The 18,006-nt window shown below is 46.5% G+C and overlaps 1 non-coding gene across 1 annotated transcript; it reads right to left on the bottom strand.

Moving 5' to 3' along the window:
- Positions 1-1,717: 1,717 nt before the first annotated feature.
- Positions 1,718-1,799, bottom strand: Trnas-gcu (transfer RNA serine (anticodon GCU)). The gene has a single exon. It is a non-coding gene; the product is annotated as a tRNA-Ser (tRNA).
- Between the last annotated feature and the right edge of the window lie 16,207 nt (positions 1,800-18,006).

Genomic DNA, 18,006 nt, shown 5'->3' with positions numbered 1-18,006 from the left:
TGAACTACTATTTGATTTGTTATTTTTCATGGAGCAAAGGTATCATATTCTGCTTCAAAACATTTTTAACTAGAATTTTTTTTTCTCCTGGCTTTTTAAAAGTCTTTTTAAAGAAAGGATTCGAAACATTCGACGTTCATAAGATTCGTGGATTCGCAGAACCTTCCTTGGATTCGGATTCAAAAATTTCCGGATCCGTCCCATTTATCCCACTCTAGCTAGCTAGCTTTTACAGTGCAGTGGGGTAAATCCGACGTGTGGGCTTTCCGGTTCAGTAAAAAAAAAAAAAAAAAGAAAGAAACGGTAGGTTGACTTGACAAATTTCGGAGATCAATTGGGAAAATTCAATTTCACGCGAATTAAATTTGATAAAAGCGCTAACAAGCAACAACAACAACAAATAAGTTAATGATAATGAATGGGGAAACAACAAGCAACAAGCAACAACCCAAAACAAGCAAGGGCAAACCTCCACTGAGGCAAATAGCGTTGCCCCATAATGGTCAGAGTTGCAGGTTTTTTAAATACGATTTCTATTTATTAAATACGATATTATTATTTTTAGTGTATTCCTCGCGTTTCCTCCTCGTCCACATGCCTAATACGTGCCCTATCACTGCGAAGTCTCACCCGCAGGGATTAGCATAAATACATTTTTTGAGTATATAAATATAAGTATAAAATACCTTGTTGAAAGGCATACTCAAATACTCTTCATAAATACTTTTCAACATTAGTGTCTGTTTATATAGAAAATATAAATACAGTATTTAAATATCGTAACTCCTACGATAAATACTGTGAGGAAAATGTCATCACGGAATTACAGAAATGACGATGATCATAACAACAAATCAGCAACAAACAATATCATTTATTTGTTAGATTATCGTGGCGATTTTAATATTAGAAGTTTCTCGAAGACTGCAGCTTTTAGGCATCTTCTGTTCGGCCGTACAATCGGGTTCGCAAAGGAGAACATCCTCTCCACAGGTGCCGATGAACAAATGCTTGTATTAAATTTGTCGAGGATACTTCGTACAAGCAGGTATAGTCGCGACCGTATATTGTCCGCAACAACAATGAGAAACGTGCCTCTGAAATGGTTTGTCGCATGCGCATGCTAGCGCAAACGCGTCATAACCGCGCCCCAAACACAACCTTCTTCCCGAAAGGTCAAATGCAAGGGAACTTTAAGATTCCAGTCAGTATACAGGGTGTTTGCTCTAACGCGTCCAGAAATTTTATTTAAAGCGAGTGATGAAAGAGTAACAAGCGCTACTTTTCAGCTACTTGACTAAGAAACATGTGCTACTAGTGAAGCAATACCCGTTTCTTATTCAAGTACCAGAAACGTACCACTTGCTTCTCTTTTATCGCTCGTTTTAAATATAATTTCTGGACACGTTAGAACAAACACCGTGTATACTGTATTTAGGAGTATTTATAAAGTATTCACTAGAATAAATACCCAAAAATTAGTATTTACATATAATTATAAATACATTTTTCAAGTCGGTATTTAAACACAAAATGTCAATACACGCATTTATATTTCAAATAGTATTTTAATTACAATGTAGTTAAATACATCCCATCCGTGCTCACTCGTTCCTCCAATAGCACAGAACAACACGCTTTCAAAGCGACACAAGTTGTGGATGGAAGTCCGACTAAACTCTATAAGGACGAAATTGTTGGGTTTATAAAAATGTTGCGACGAGGATGGGATTCGAACCCACGCGGGCAGAGCCCATTGGATTAGCAGTCCAACGCCTTAACCACTCGGCCACCTCGTCCTCTGAAAACGCGGCGCGATAAATGAGATGCGCTGCCAAGGCCGAACTTCCTCGTGTAATCTTCAGCGGTACCTATCTTGCGGAGAATCGCTTGGGAAATGACAGCTGCACGGCACTGCACGGTAATCTGTCACCCGACTGAGAGCTGCCTTATGCGTCGACAGAGATAGATGCATTGTTTTCGTCTGATGCCACTAAAGTCGTCTCCTGCATTATTGTTTGGATTGTGAATGTTTCGAACGTAAAAGTTCTAGGTCACCCAGTGTAGGTTTAAACAATGTGATATGTAATGGTCGAAGTTGCCCTCCCCATTATTTCGGAAGCATTCAGTTGTATTGGTAAGTACGATTTTATGTAAGTACTGCGGGGTACGGCCGTGGCCCGTGATTAATTGAGAGGTATATTTGTTGATGGGTGAGAGTGTTTCTGGGTAATGTGCTCTTTGGACTAGGACAAAGGGGGACAAAAGACGGAACATGGAGTACACAGCATGAGAACCAGAACTAGGGTTCCTTTTTTTCGGCTTTAATCGAAAAACATACGTCGGGTAAGTTGTCCTTCATTCGGTTCTTCATTTCCTACATTCCAGGAACGATGACAGAGATATATCTCTGCACATGCCCAGCAAGTTATTGATGCAGATAAAAAAAAAACATACAGAAATACGATGGCTGTGAAAAGGCTCGTTTACTTTTTCTTACTTCTTTTCTGAAAAACGTGTCCTGGAGTAGCCAGTTCCGAGTGGCTCGGTACACCGCGATTTTTTTATTTTACAAATGAATCAATCAACCACTTGTGAAAGTCATGAACCTGACAAGTATGACGCGCGACTCGACGTGTTAACTCGAGTCACAAACCGCGGAATGCTTAAAAACAACAACAATTATTTTATGCATGATGTGAAAGCCCGACACCAGGGAACACGAAGGGGCTGACACAAGACGGAGGCTCAAACACAGCTGAACACTTTACTTCGCAGACCACAATTATATACACAACAGAACTAAGGAAAAATACACAGTTGAGGACAAAATAACATTAATTATTATGTCCTCAACTGTGTATTTTTCGTTCCCTCTGTGTGCATATGTTTGTGGCCTGTGAAGTAAAGTTTTCAGCTGTGTTTGAGACTTCGAGATGCACGTGACATACCATCCCACCGCTACGAGCTTGGAGAAAGCACAAAGAAGGGAGAAGACATCTCTCCCATTTTCCCCTCTTTCGATCAGCCTCACGTGAGTTCTCCACCACGTGTCCATCCCCGGACGCCGGCATCGTTGACAGGACTCGAGTGTCCTCTCCAGAACATGACATCGTTGTAATTTGTGGGCTTATGATTACGTCTCGCGCCCGTTGCGTCATCGAAACTTGTGGAGGCTCAGCAGATCTTCGAAAATTGACAGAAATGCTCAGCGTTCGTAAACAGGATTGAAATTTCGCGTATAGAATCCTTGAAGCACATTCTTTTCATGGACTAAATAAATAAACTCTGTTTTCTGAGTCCGGAGGGGCAGTATAACATAAATGCCGGCACAGTTCCCTGTGAAGTCGACCCACGACGGGCGATCCATCCCCTCCCCCTCCTTGCGATAGTCGTGGCGTTGCCCGCCTGAGCGTCGCCGACTACGCCAAGCAGTTCCACAACCACCACCAGCACCACCACCGGGCTGTGCTCCTGTCACTGTAGTGGCATGTTCCTCAGAGTGGGAATCCTGGGCCGACTTCACAAGGCCTGTAGCCACAGAGATTCTCCATCTGTACACCGCGCATAGTCACTTTTGCTACGTGGCGCTAACACGGAATAAAAATAAATTCATGTTTTCAATTCATTTTATTTCCCTCAATACGACGAAAGGGAGGGGGGAGGGGCACGACAAAAAGCAGCAAGGCTGTTTGACAAAGGCCGAAACCCTGAGCAAAAGCAATAAGCAGCACTACCATTACATATGAGAAATATTGAGATATTTTAGGTTAATTACATTTGCAAAATTGTCAACGCGTACATTACATCAGGTAGATGTGTATACATCCATATACACGAGGGGGGGGGGGGGCGAATGTGTTTAGTATATAAAATGATAGGAGTGGAAGGTTAGCCTGCGCTACGGCGGCTTGCTATTTCCAGGAAGGAAAGGGAAAAAAAGAAAAAGAAAGACAAACAAAAAGGTAAAGAAACACGAAATTGATCATAGTTCACCGAGGAGGCCACATATCCGCAGGAACTGAACAAGTGCGTTTGTCACCTGACCAGTGTTGTACCTAGCCCCGTTACTAGCTGTGACCGACCTACTGGTCGCCCTCTGAACCGGACTGTGCCCGCTTGGCCCTACCCAGCACGCTGAAGCCACGTCTGCGCTGACACGATTTCTTCGGGAATCTAAACTCCTGGGCATTCTCTGATGCGTCCTATGCGCAACGATTAGTGAAGGAGCTGTTTCTTCTGTATTTTTTTTCATAATTTTCTGTATCCCAGCTGTTTGTGTCTTCTTTTGTTTGCTTGAAAGCATTAGGGAATAGCAAGCCAACACCGTGGCTAACCTTTCCCTTCTCTTTTTTCTTACTTTGCATTAAACATATTCCTCCCCCCCCCCGCCTGGGTACTCTCTCTCTCTGTTTCTTTTCCTTTTTTTTTTGGAAATAGCAAGCAAGCCCTGTCTGGCTGACCTTTCCCTCGTTCCTCTTCTTTCTTATCATTAAACATATCCCCCCCCCCGTTACTAGTAGCGCCGCTACCGTATCCGTTACTTTTTTAGGTAGCGGAGTAGAGATCGGAGTAAAGATCTACTTTTTTAAATAGATAGCGTAAGAAGTATTTGCGTTACAAATTTGCGGTAGCGCAATCTTCGAGCGCTACCGCTACCTCTACTTCCCGATCGCAGGTTCGCGACAGCTCGACTTCGATCTATCATGAAGTCTCCACTCTGCCTGCCTTCGAACAAGCTGCCCAATAGGGACCGAGCCAACGTGTTTTGGCGCGGAGGAAGCGCCGCCCTGCGGAGAGCTTGCCGAAGGTTGTAGGAGAAGAATCTCCGCCATAGCTTGATCGCTACGTTTGTTGCACTTCTTCATGCGTATAATTTCTGACCGGAATGCCAAGCAACGTAAATTGTTGTGTTGTTGGATGCAACGCTACCTACAGCAACTCTCCGGGAGTGAAATTTTACTGCTTTCCCTGGAAAAGTTACGAGAAGAACTGTGTTTATGTGCTGCACAGAGAAGTGATGAACTCAGTGTGGGCGTGCCGTCTGCTTTTACGCGTATATTCAGCGTTTAGTGCAGTAAGTGAACCATGTTTTGTTTTGCAATAAACCTATATTCCCCCCCCCCCCATTGGGGAACCGTATGGTATCGCGCTATTGCAGATCAAGTGCTCTTCCAGTGAATATATGCAAGAATTACAGAAAAGAAACAACAACTCCGAACATAGGCCCACGCATTATCCACACTAGAAAGGTGACAGTTATGGCACGTGGTACAGTGAACTCTAAGTTAAAATCAGCCGAGTCGAAATTTAGGCTGAACTCAAACACTACATGATGCATCATGTATACTTACTCTGTAGTACAATGCATTGCCTAAGTCAAATGATGGTTTAACTCAAACACAAACTGCCGGATACTGAGTGTCTAACTTAAAGGATGCTTCACTGTATTGACTAGCCCATAGTGCGCATGCTGATATTTGAAGTCTCTGCTAATAGTGTCAAACGGTAAAGTTATTTACTGTAGGTGCTAACCAATTCTGGCAAAAGAAATGAAAAATAAAATTCTCTCAAGTGTGGGACACTTTGCTGAAGAAACTCATCATCCCTAAGAATATTCAACATTAGAAAGTCTTTCTCCGTGTAAACAAAAAAGACACATTTGTGCAGTCCCAGCACATACAAAGAAACTTGAACTTGAGTATAATACTGATGGGACTGCCTCAAAGTGTAGTTTGGGTTGCCCTTTATGTACGGCAACAGTGGGTCGCCCAACACACTGCCTTGCTTCTTGCTGAATGGGCATTTGATTTCGAGAAGACAGACGTCCCCAGCTTCATCTCTAGAGGAATATTTTTTAGATAAATGTGAGGAGGAAGTCAGATATGTAAAATACATTTAGACGTCATCTAAAAAAAATGTGACGTGTGCAAAAGGTAATTGAAATGAGCTTACCTGAAAATTCCGTCCGGTGAGCAACCGAGCCATGGATCTTCTGGGTTGATTACTAGACCTAGCTGTGTAACGACGACTCCAGTGACAGATTCGAACTTCCGCCTGGCCAAGGGTTCCATCGATATCCCATACATCATCGCTGTTGTTCGAACTGGCACGGCATTGATAATCTTGTTTGCCAGCTCCGCTGGAGCTCGGGTCCATCTTAGTATTTGGTGGCTCTGCACGACAACACCAAAAACATTAAGTTGAACGCCGAAAGGAAAAGCAATAGCAGTAGAAGTAAACATACTACGGCTATCACTGACAGCCAAACCAAGTGACATATCCTGGTCGAAAATTATAGGCAGAATCAGCAGCATGACTAGTAGTACCTTGGTTCCGGTTACCCTGAATTCACGGGCTTTCAACCATGAGGACCTGTCCCTTTTTGTTTCTGTGCAGATCACAGAAATTTCTTCTGTCCTGACCGACACCTTCTCAAGATAGAAGAGTCTCTCCTGCTCAGTAACCTTCTCAAGGAAGGACACTTTATGGAGTACTAGCCCATTTACAGTTATGCTGCTTGCATAGTTGGGAAAAACCGGTCTGGACAATTCCCAGCTGTAAACTGGAATACTGTCTGTCTCCTCAGTTCCTGCACTAACCAAGCTACCCTGAACAGGGATCACAATTTTCTTCCGCTTTTAGCATGTCCACCATTGGGCAATCCAACCCACTGAAGTGGCGTATAACATGGGTTACAGGAACGTCCTCAACCTTAGAAGGGAGACCTGAAAAACACCATACTTACTTCTACTGACACGTTGGAAAATACACACCAGTTGAGGAACTAGCTATGCTACCTAAGCATCACCAGGTAAAGGAAATCAACAGTCACGTGATAAGAGACATGGCACCCAAAGCTGCTGATCATACCTGCGGCCACACCTCCAGATGCTCGCACACACTTAGGGTAGAGATGCTGCTTCGACACGGATGGAATGCCCCACTGCCGCGGCATGCTCGTCTTGGTTGTGCAGTCTTCTTCCCGTACATAATGCGCGACAGCAGCGGCATGTTTACACTTTCCACCTGCTCCCGCCTTGCAAGTACAACTCGCTTTGCGCAGGTTTCCTGCCGGACTGACCTGCGTATGAAGAAGAATGATGTCAGGAAAACAAACCATGCGCTTATCTGTTTCACACTTATTAAACTTTAGAAGGTCATTGAATTAACGTTTACAGGGAGCCATGAACTTTCAGGCACCACCGCACTTTTTAGCATTTAATACAGGTACGAGTTTCGGATAAATCAACTCCTATCAGGTAAGAAGTAACATGATCATATAAATTGACCGGTGACACTTACACGCAGTTTCACATGGTGACTTTGACCATTTAGTCGCGTCTGAGGCTTGCAAAATCCTTCGACGACAACGCTTGCTTCGGTGCGGATTTCCCGTACGTCGTGCACATGGCCCGCGTCGAGGAGGCCTTTGCCCTTTTTCAAGTTGCCACCTCGAAAATAATTTTCCAAACCGCTGACTGGTGAGAAAGCAGTCTGGAGGTGGCATTCTGATGAGCCCAAAGCCATGTGCAAATAAGGCAGGCTGTCAAACCACAAACGAAAGGCACGACGCGACGACACCCCGTTCAAACAAATAAACGCGTCAGATTCTTCTCCTACAACCTCCGACACGATTTCCGTTGAGGGCGCTGAACGCAGCATTGCGCATGAGCGCCACCTACACCGTCTCGCTCCCTATATCACGGCCCATTCTGCGAAGACCAGGCACATAGCCCGAAAGGAGGGCACAGAGGTCGTTACCTTACAAAGAGGCTGTGTTCCCTATTTGGGATGAACCTTCTTGGTGTATGGTTGGAGTTGTCCGCAGACTGAGGTAACCCCTACTGCATTGTGGAGCCGTCCCCGCTAGCTATGAATCATGGAACTGCTACTTTTAACAGAGGGTTGCGTCCACATGCACCACATTGCAGCACATATGCTAAGGTGCTTGACTGTTTCCATTTCCTGTCCGCTGCAATGGAGGGACCATGGCATGCTACAGCAAGCATCTGAGTATATGGAGGAGAAAGAAAACGGTAGCGTGGTGTTTAGATATAATAATAATAATGGTGCCGTGTCTTTATGTCTTTTATGAGCCTCGGTGGGGAAGCTTATCTGTGCGTCAAGGAAGTCCAAGGCCAATTTGAAAAAGCACACCAAGGTATGTTTACTAACTTCTCGTTCTGGGCAAGCTCAGTTCTTTTTGTAACAACGCTGTAGAGCTTTTTAGCGGTAGTCTTGTTTTGTGCTTTATTTGCTTTAGGGGAACAGAAAAAGATATACGGGATATCTACCGAAGCGGCTTCAGTAAATCTCTAAGAATGGTCTTGAAAAAGTTAAAGCCTTCAGGTGACCTACGTGATTTATTATTTTGAGATATGATTTTATTATTTTTTGTTTGATTTCTTATTTTGAGACATTATTTTATTTTATTATTTTGAGACGTTTGAAGTACGTCATCAACGATTTTGTTCGTTTCTCTCCTAAAAAGTAGCGAATGAAGTATCGCGTTACTTTTTACGAGTAACGTTAGCGGTATTCCGCTACTTTTAGGAACGTGTAGCGGGTATCGGTATTGCGCTACCTTTTCCGGGTAGCGCGTACACCACTGCACCTGACTATTCTGTGGGCCTAGCAGCTACAGGGAGAAGTCGGAAATCCTGAGGCGAGCGATACACGACCGTAGGAGAAGACGATGTTGGCGGTAACGGGTGCGGTGGAGCAGCAAGTGCGGGATGTCTCCTTCAACATGACAGGTGGGGCAGTTGGGTGACGAAAGGTGGCCCATCTTAAAGAGCAGCAGTTAAATCCGCGCCACATTTAGTCGAAGCCTGTGGAGCAACTCTTCCTCCCTGGGGTAGCGGCCTACGAGTGTGTGGGTCATCGTAAGGTCAATCGAGCGCTGAAAAGGGTTCGTCCTGGCAGCATCTTGGAAAAAGGCCTGATAGCAATTTGTGCACTATCGGTGAATGGCTAGCCGGCAGGCAGACGGGGTACACAGGACAGAAGCCTGGTCGCAGAATCGGCGAGGGCATTCCCCGAGATACCAACGTGGCCCGGAATCCACTGGAACCACACACGGTGACCTAGAGACGATAGGGTGGCGTGCAGGCAAAGGATTTCCCTGTGGATGCCGTTGATAACTCTGGGCGAATACTATGCCAGGACCTCCAAGGCTGATTTACTATCCGAAAGAATAGCCCAAGCCCTTGGTGTCGACGGTGCGATGTACCGCAGAGCAGATAAGATAGCAAAGGCTTCTGCTTCGGTTGATGATCGCGCAGGCAGCAGCTTAAAACCGCGCTCATATGCTTCCTCCTCCTGCAGATGTTGATCCATCGGATGCCACCGAGCCATCAGTGTAAATCTCCATTCGATTCGAGTGAAAGGAGTGAAGATGATGCAGCGTTAGTTGGCATATACTACAACAGCTGGGACATGGCTCTTTATCGGAAAACCAGGAGTGGATGTGTGCACGGGGGACAGTGTTAAGGTCCACAGCGGCTCCGTATACGTGACCAAGGTATATGATGGTGGGATTGGTCCTTGTAGGCGAGCTTGGCCGTACGCAGACGCAGGGCAATGCTGGACAAGACAGCGTGTGTAAGTTTGGAGGGTTGCCGTGTCTCGGACGATAAGCACGGAAGGAACCCGCGCTTCGGCGATAGCAGAGAAGGTTTCCGTGGTCCTCGGGACTCTCAAGCAAGTGCGCAGGCTACGACCTTGGAGATTAAGCAGTTGCCGTTCCTTGAAGGGGAAATACCGTGCAATACAGGTAAGCAGTAGTGTAAAGTGCCCATAATAAGAGAGTTGTGTACTTCGAGGAGGGCAGTGCAAGAAGGACCCCAAGAGGACCCACAGAGGTGGCGTGGCACTTTAATATCAGAACCTGTGGTGGCACAAAGGGCAGTAATCTGTCGAGACCATGTTAGACCCCGATCAATGATAACGCCAAGGTACTAGCACCCCAGAGAACAAACGGCAGTCTTGATCCTGTCAAGAAGAGGGGGTGCCTGCAGAATGAGCGCCGCGTGAATGCCATAGCCGCGGTTTTGGTTGGCGATACCGATAGTCCTCGATCACCGAGATATGACTTAGTAGCGTCCAGAGCAGACTGCAGATTGCAGGCGGCGTTGTATGATGTCCTGCCGCACAGCAGAAGGCCATATACAAATATCATCCGCATTTATGGTGATGTGGGTATGGTTAGGCAGTTGAGGGGTCAGGTGGGCCATGATGACATTAAACAAGAGGGGGCTCTGACCACTGCCCTGCGGAACGCCGCGGCGCACAGTGTACGTGGCACTCTCGCCCTCTCGCGTACGGACGAGCAAGGATCTGTCCGAAATAAAATCGCGTGGCCATGGCAGTGTGCAGACACCCAGCCCGGCTTCATGAAGCGATCCAACTACAACGCTGTGAAGAACACTGTCGTTGGCTTTCGCGACGTCAAGAAAGGGGGCAGCACTGAGGAGACCTTCCGACTTCGCTTGTTGCACAGAGGAAACGAGAGCTATCTCATTATCGATAGCTGATCTTCCTTGGCGGAATTCGGCCATTACCTCAGGGTAAAACTGTGTGGTTTCGAAGTACCAGTTCAGCCGGGCGTACACCACGCGCTTCGTAACCTTCCCAGCACAACTGGTGAGAGCGACTGGACGAAAGGCGTCCAGAGCGTGCGCGAATTTGCCAGGCTTCAAGAGAGGCACCACCGAAGCAAGCTTCCAATAATCCGGGACTACTCCATCTCGCCAGCAACGGTTGTAGATCAATTGATCCGCGGGAACAAAGTGCCTAGGTTGTAGGTAACTGGGGAACATTCTGCAGTGCTTTGTAAGTAATACTATCAGGCCCAGGAGAAGTATGGGAGGGGGATATCCGAAGCGCAGTGTCTAATTCATTGGGGGAGAAGGAAGCGTCCAGAGAGGGCTCCTGCGAACTGTCCAGGACAACCGCGATAGCAAGAGCCGACGAATCCGCTGACACTGGTACGGAAGTCCCGGTCTCTGTGGTGAAGAGGGCACAATAGTCGTTCGCAACCTGGCGTTCCGAGCGAGCGGTGGCAATTGCGAGGGTTGAAATGGGTGCCTCTGGGCCACTGGTGTCGAAAGCCCCTTAATCACGTTCCATATATTTGATAGTGGTGTGCGCGGAAACAGAGCTGTTGCAAAATAGCGCCAGCGAGTATAGTTGCAAGTTTAACCAAGTGACGGTGTATGAGGTTTCTGGATTCTTCGAGCTGCAACAAGGTGGCAGCGAAGACCGGTGCGGCGATCCTTCCGTTCAGCACGGCGACGGACAGCACGCATATCGTCGTATTCAGCAGATACACGAATTATACACCAAACTTACAGAGAAAAAGTACAACAACAACTACTTTATTTTTAAATCGATGAATGGGGAGTTGCACCGCCAGGGGCGATACTCTACCCTACTGCTGGTGGTGATGTGGAGAATGAGTGCCTGAACAAAATAAAAAAATAGTTCAGACCTTGTGTGAGGGTCGTTAAATGTACTACAGTGAACCCTCGTTAGTATGACCCCCTTAATCTGACATACTCGTTTTATGACCGTTTTTCTCGGGAACCGTTCCGTTGGCATGTAAATCCCCCTCGTTAATACGACAATACGTTTATCGGCCAATGACCAAGATTTTTGTCACAAGTAGGGTCAAACACAGGAATTATCTTCCCGCTAATCACCGCGTCACATGGCCCTCAGAGTAGCCTCCGGGAGAGGCTATCTCGTACATTGCTCAGAGGGTGACACGTTTTAAAGTAGGGTGTCAAGGTTTGGGATGCCCCTTGAAATCGGGGACCTCGGGATTATACTCATATCGCTTTTCGAACAACCGAAGTGCTTAAAAAGGCGGGGAACAGGTCACACTGTGCTGCTGTCTTCACGTAAGGATGGCCGAAACAAAGCGGAAGAGAGATTTGGCAGTCCGAATGAAGGGCGGCGTTACTGGAAGGAGGCAAAGCGAAGCCCTAGAGGTTGCCTTGTTATTTTTTGAGCAGATAGAGGTCGATAACGTGTCCGCAATTGATGGTGCTATTGTCCATTTAGAAAAATTAATGACTGGAAATCGTTTGACGTAGTCATTGTGAACAGATTTTTCAGACAATAAATCATAATTACGTTGGCTTTTGTTGTGCGTAGCGGTGTGTCCGGTCCGCGTAGGGTGCGTTTCTCCTTAATATGACAATTCGCTTTATGACCAAAATCAGCGGGAACGGCAGTGGTCATATCAACGAGGGTTCACCAGTCGAGACGCGTTAATATGACACTCGTTAGAATGATATCCTCACTTTATGACCACATTTCTAGGGCACTATTTGTTCCCAATGGAGGTCCTGTGTAAAGGCCCCTCGTTATTATGACAACTCGATAATCTGACTATGACCAACGTTTCGGGGGATGAATTGGGGAACTCGTGTATTCCATCACCGTGATTGCGACCGCCCACCCCAGACCGAGTCATGCTTCTGACCGAAAAGTCCAGTGGCCCCGGGAAAATGTACGCGCGGTGAATGCCGAAGTCACGACCTCGCTTCTACCGAGTCATCCTCCCTACCACCAAGTCTAGTGGACCAGTGATGACTCACACGCGGTAAGTATTCGCCATCGCCCCTGCAATTGAGTAAAAGGAAAAGCAACATCATGACAGTAAATAAATTGTAAGGTTGCAAATAATAAAGTGTGATGGTAAAATAAAATAAATTGAATTGAACTACTGCGCTTGAAATATCTGCGTCTTCAATAGATGAGACAGAGCCAAACAGACATCCTTCATGAGGGGCTTACCTGGAGCATCATCCGTGCTGCTCGTTAAAGGGACGTTCTCGTACAGCCGGGGCGATTCCGAAACTTAGCCAAAACTAGTTTCACGAGTACTGTACACATACAACCGTCAAAGTTTCATTCGGAATAACCAAGTCGTTTTCGAAGAATTTGTCGAAACGTGCCGTAGGAGCAGACGACGAAAGCTGCACCTCTCTCATGCATACGTCACGTATGACGTCGGCCTGCGGGTGCGCCGTCGTTGTCATGGTAATTGTAACTTGCAGAAGCACCTTGGTTTGAGTAATCCCCTTTGCTCTCGAAATGGGGACACGCAGGCATATACCTCCGCAAGCGGAGAATGTAGTCCGAGCATTGACTGTGGGGTCTCCCATAATGTGGCGCACAATCGGATACGTGGAAGCTAAGTCACGTGTTTTCTTTCCGCGAGTATTTAATGCGGTTTTTAAATAAACACGTACTCCTTCTCCATGTACGTCGTCAGCGACACTTCATTTCGAAGCATGATCAGTCATCAGTGTACAACGGGGAGTGTAATGGAAGCGCGCGTAATATATTTTTGGTCGGAGCTGTAATGCCACCGCGCGCGCCGATGGCCAGCGACTTCAGATTTGTGATTGTGGACGGGGTTGTTCTGCGACTTTTAACTTGTTTCTGAGGATTAACATAGTTGTTCTGAACCACCATGCTTGCCACTACTTAGAATGCGCGTTTTTTACAAACAAAATGTACGAGAGTTGCCGTGGTGCAAAGTAACTTCTGAAAGTCGTCTGCTCACGCCGATGCACTAGCACGCGCAAAAGCAGACGATTTCTGTATCCTATCACGGACTTACCCGCAGGGCGACGTGGCCGTTCTTATTGTTGCCAACACAGATCGCGGCGTGCTCTGCAATATTAATCAATTTAATTCGGTTTTTCAATAACTGCGGCGTGTTTTTTCGGGTAAATTAGCAGTATTCCATTTTCAACAAAGGGGAATCGAATGGTGCACTTTATGAAAGGGGCAGGGGGTACGAGACCGTCCCTTTAATATGAGAATTCACTTTATGACCAAAATCCGCGGGAACGGACTTGGTCATATTAACGAGGGTTGACTGTATGTGCTACGGCGAAAAAATTAAATGGACAAGCTGTATGCAGGTGTTAATGAGATACATACAGATGGATTGAGAAAAGATCTTCCCGGAATAGCAGCAGAAGCGATAATGCCTCGACGACAGTTTTATGGGCCGGGCATTCAAATAGCCCTGTCAGACGGGCCCACTTACGACCTTAACGGTTACGGCCGTAAGTGCACACTGTCATTAACTTCCTGCCAGACGGTCAGCAATACGGTCCTCGTGGCTAAACTGAGATAGAAGGGAAACGGCGTTCCCGCAAGGCAGTTTACGGTATACCCATCGAAACTGGCCAAGCCTCGTCACCAAGCGCCGTAAGCAGGATTTCTCACATTTAATTCAATTGGAAATAAAATGTTTTTACGTGACGTAATATTCTACCGTCTTTTTTGTTTGGGTTTCTCTGATGCATTTTGTGTCTGTTCATGTGTTCAGTTCGTAGTGACACCCTCGAACCACTGCACGCGGCATCGCACCGTGTCGTCTGCATCCAGAAAGCCGGACGCCACTCAAAAAATATCCAAAGCACTTCAAAGCAAATGTAGTTTGCTGTTGTATTTTCAAACTACCAACCAAACGTTGTTTTCGTGTACTCTGTGAGAAAAAAAACGTGGCTTCACTGCATTATTTAACGTTCGCAGATGTGTTTCTCGATGTGGGCATATTCGGTAAAATGCCTTCACGAATATTGTCTGGCTGCTTACCAGAGCTGAAGGCCGTATCTAACATATAGCCATTTCTTAATGTCGTAACCTTAACGGCCTTATATGTGCCCGTCTGACAGAGGTAAAAGACACGGCCCACCTGGGGGCGGACCGCGTTATCAAGAGTAGGATGGACATGTGTATTGTCATCAAGCAGGAGGAGCAGGATGGACATTGTGTGGAGGTAGGCCATGGACATGGACATAGGACATATGGACATGGACATGGCCATAGGGTATGGACATAGTACTGAGTGATGATTAATTTCTACATGGTGTACGGAAAGTGGGATTTGCCCACTTTCCAGCGTCACGAATTGGATAACCTTCAGTTCATGTGGTGTGTTTCTTGTCCATGCAACAGGTGCTCGGGGTTTTAACATTTTTAACAAAAAAAGACGAATGTCACCTTTATGTTGCTACAATAACGGTAATAATAATTAGCAGCTTTCGTTTAGGATGACATGCAAGCACTCACCTTCTAAACAGGAAGCGAACTGGAAACTGTGCATCAATTGATGTGAGTACTGTTTCTGCAGTTTGCGTCCCCAAGTGTGTGGCTGCGGTTGGTCTGTCCCTTGAAGATATCCCCAAGGTATACGGATACATCTACAGTTACGGCTTGGAGTGCCGAAGTGTGAGTATGTGTGCTGCCTCTATCAGCATGTCCAAAGAACTCAGAGTCACATACGAGGGGCACACAGCGAAAGTAAGAAAAAGATATCATAAAAAATCAGAGGGGTTCTTGCATCCAATACAGAAGGGAAGGTGCTTCCTTGGGGCTCAGTTGGGGAGCCATGTAGCTTATCAGCATCAGCACCATACCGTCTCAGTTGCTTGAGCGCGATAAAAACTCAAACCATCAGCAGCAGCAGGCAAATTCCGCTAGCCATATTATATTAAAAACAGTGCAGGAGCCGGGAGTGCACACTTCAGTGAGGATCCTGTGAAAACCACAATGACAGAACAAAAATGAAAAACGAATGGAAAGCACTTGACGTTATACGGAACGCAAACGAATTCCACAAACAGAATGAACTTTACCCGTTCGCTATATTTTAAACGTACTCGTATGCGTGTGTGTGGGCGTGGGGGGGGGGGGGGGGGGAGGTAGCGACTGGATTAATTGTCAATCCCGTTTAACTGCTTTTCATTGTTGCGAAGGCATCGTTGTTTTGTCAGTGCTTCGAATTAAAGTATCACATTATACAAGTTCTCCCTCCCATTTTAGTCCAAGTGCCATCTGAATTAATTCGCACGCCGTCAGATTTAATCCAGGTGCCATTAGTTTAATCCGGGTCCAGCGTCACAGTAGTGGCTTATTCATATGCCTTTCGTTTTACCCGAAAATTCCCCGATAACGTATTTGACAGAGATCATACCGCCCGATGTCTCCCCGAGTTCTCGTGTGTAAATGACACCCCAATCCCCCCCCCCCCGTTTCCCCAAATTTGAAAAATCGTAAAACCCGAAAACGAAGAACCCTACGAATGAGCTACTGAGATAACTTGACGTTGACGTTACCAACTCTCTAATATACCGTATTTTACGCTGTATAACGGACGCGTTATGCAGTAAAAAAAAGCGTTCTGGAGAAGTCCTGCCGGTTATCTAACGGTGCGCGCTATACACGGAAACATTCTCCTGAAGAGTTGCTTTTCAGGTCGGTGAAGTACAAATTCTAGCCTCTTCCAGAGTGTGCCTGTGGTTTTCTCCCATATCTCTTACCGTGTATTCACACGAGCGACTACCTCACGGAATATTCTAGTGGAAGAAAAAGCAAAAACACTGCTTACAGAGACGAAGTTCCGTCTTGTGTTATGTGAGCATTCACACGGTGCTGAATACCGGGCGTGCCGTACTGCGCATTTAGCAGACGACACTTAGCAGACGACACCGTCAGCGTGTTTTCCTGTCGTCTGCTACGGAATGTTATGTGGCTGTGTAGCAAGATATTCCCCACAGTTAGCAGTGTACGTGAAGACACGACGTTGAGCGCTCGCGCTCAAGTGACAGCAGAAAGCTATGACGTTTTTCGCATCTTCCGCTTCTCGGGGAATGACGCTCGTGTGAATACACGGTTAGGGTAAGTTGACAAAACCGGCTAAAGGGCACTGGACTTCATCAAAGGTTAATTATGCTGCTTAAGGATGCTGTTCAGCAGTCAATAATCTCGAATTCATTTCAGAAGTATGGCGTGATTGAGAAGGGACGCGAAACGGAAAGCAGAGAGGACACTGAAGTGTGCTATGACAGCGACGTTGCTGCATCGGAGTTTAACGGATTTGACTAAATACTGAGTTTTAGTGGATCGTACGCTATCGCCTTTGCGTACGTAAGGAATAGCGTTGGTGGTTATGCGCACACGCAAAACATAAAGAGAGCTTCGCGCACTGCGCAGAACCACTACGCTATCCCCTACGTACGCAAAAGGCGATAGCGTACGATACACTAAAACTCTCTAACGTGTCTCAAATATAGCGTATGCACATATGATACACCGCTTTGGTTTATTATGTACTGGTGGCAGCATTTTTCAAATTCGGCCCGTTTTTAGGTGCGCGCGTTACACACGAGTGGGCGCTATACACCGGAAAATACGGTACACTAGATAGCTTTAGAGCATCGTCTACCGCGTGATGGTTCAGCGCGCTGCGCGAAGATCTTTACGTTTTGCGCGTGCGTATAACCACCAACGCTATCCCTCGCGTACGCAATGGCGATAGCGTACATGGCGCTAAAACTCCCCGGTGTTGCGAGGACAAAGTAGCGGTGCAGTTGATGACACCGTTTGACGATACGAAATGGGCAGGTATAACGAGACGTATTGGATGACCTCGAACACAGCTGTCGCGTTGTCATTCACCTTGCGAGGAACAGCGCTATCCAGGGGAATGCGCCCAGTGTACGACGGGGAGGTAGAGCAGAACAACAATTGTGCGTCATCCCTCGTATTCGTAATGTAACGGAATGAAGGTCAAAGAAAGCTGGAATCCTTGAAAAGGCTCAAGTTAAACGAGCCATGTGGCGCGTTAATGGCGGATATCCTCCGCATCCGCTTGCGTCTGTATCTCTGGGTGTTCGTAAGAGAGAGAGAGGGAGAGTTCGCTGGTGTATTCGTCCGCCGCTATTCCGGAAGAGACGTTATGCAGGAGGCTAGCGTTCATAAGGCGAGTTGCGGTTACGGCGCAAAAGGGGGCCGCTACATGTAAGGAAGCATTGTCCTAGTATGCGCCTCGCGATACAGTTATTCTGTTCGTTGATATTCTGTAGCAGGTGTTAAAGTGCCACTGCGCGCTAAAATATGATAGTTATTCTAGTTCGTATTATTAACCTGTGTGTGTGTGTGGGGGGGGATATGTTTAATGCAAATAAAAAA

The sequence above is a fragment of the Ornithodoros turicata genome, chromosome 1 (genome assembly GCF_037126465.1).
Source record: "Ornithodoros turicata isolate Travis chromosome 1, ASM3712646v1, whole genome shotgun sequence".
Taxonomy (NCBI): Eukaryota; Metazoa; Arthropoda; class Arachnida; order Ixodida; family Argasidae; genus Ornithodoros; species Ornithodoros turicata.
This window is presented reverse-complemented; position numbering and strand designations above follow the sequence as displayed.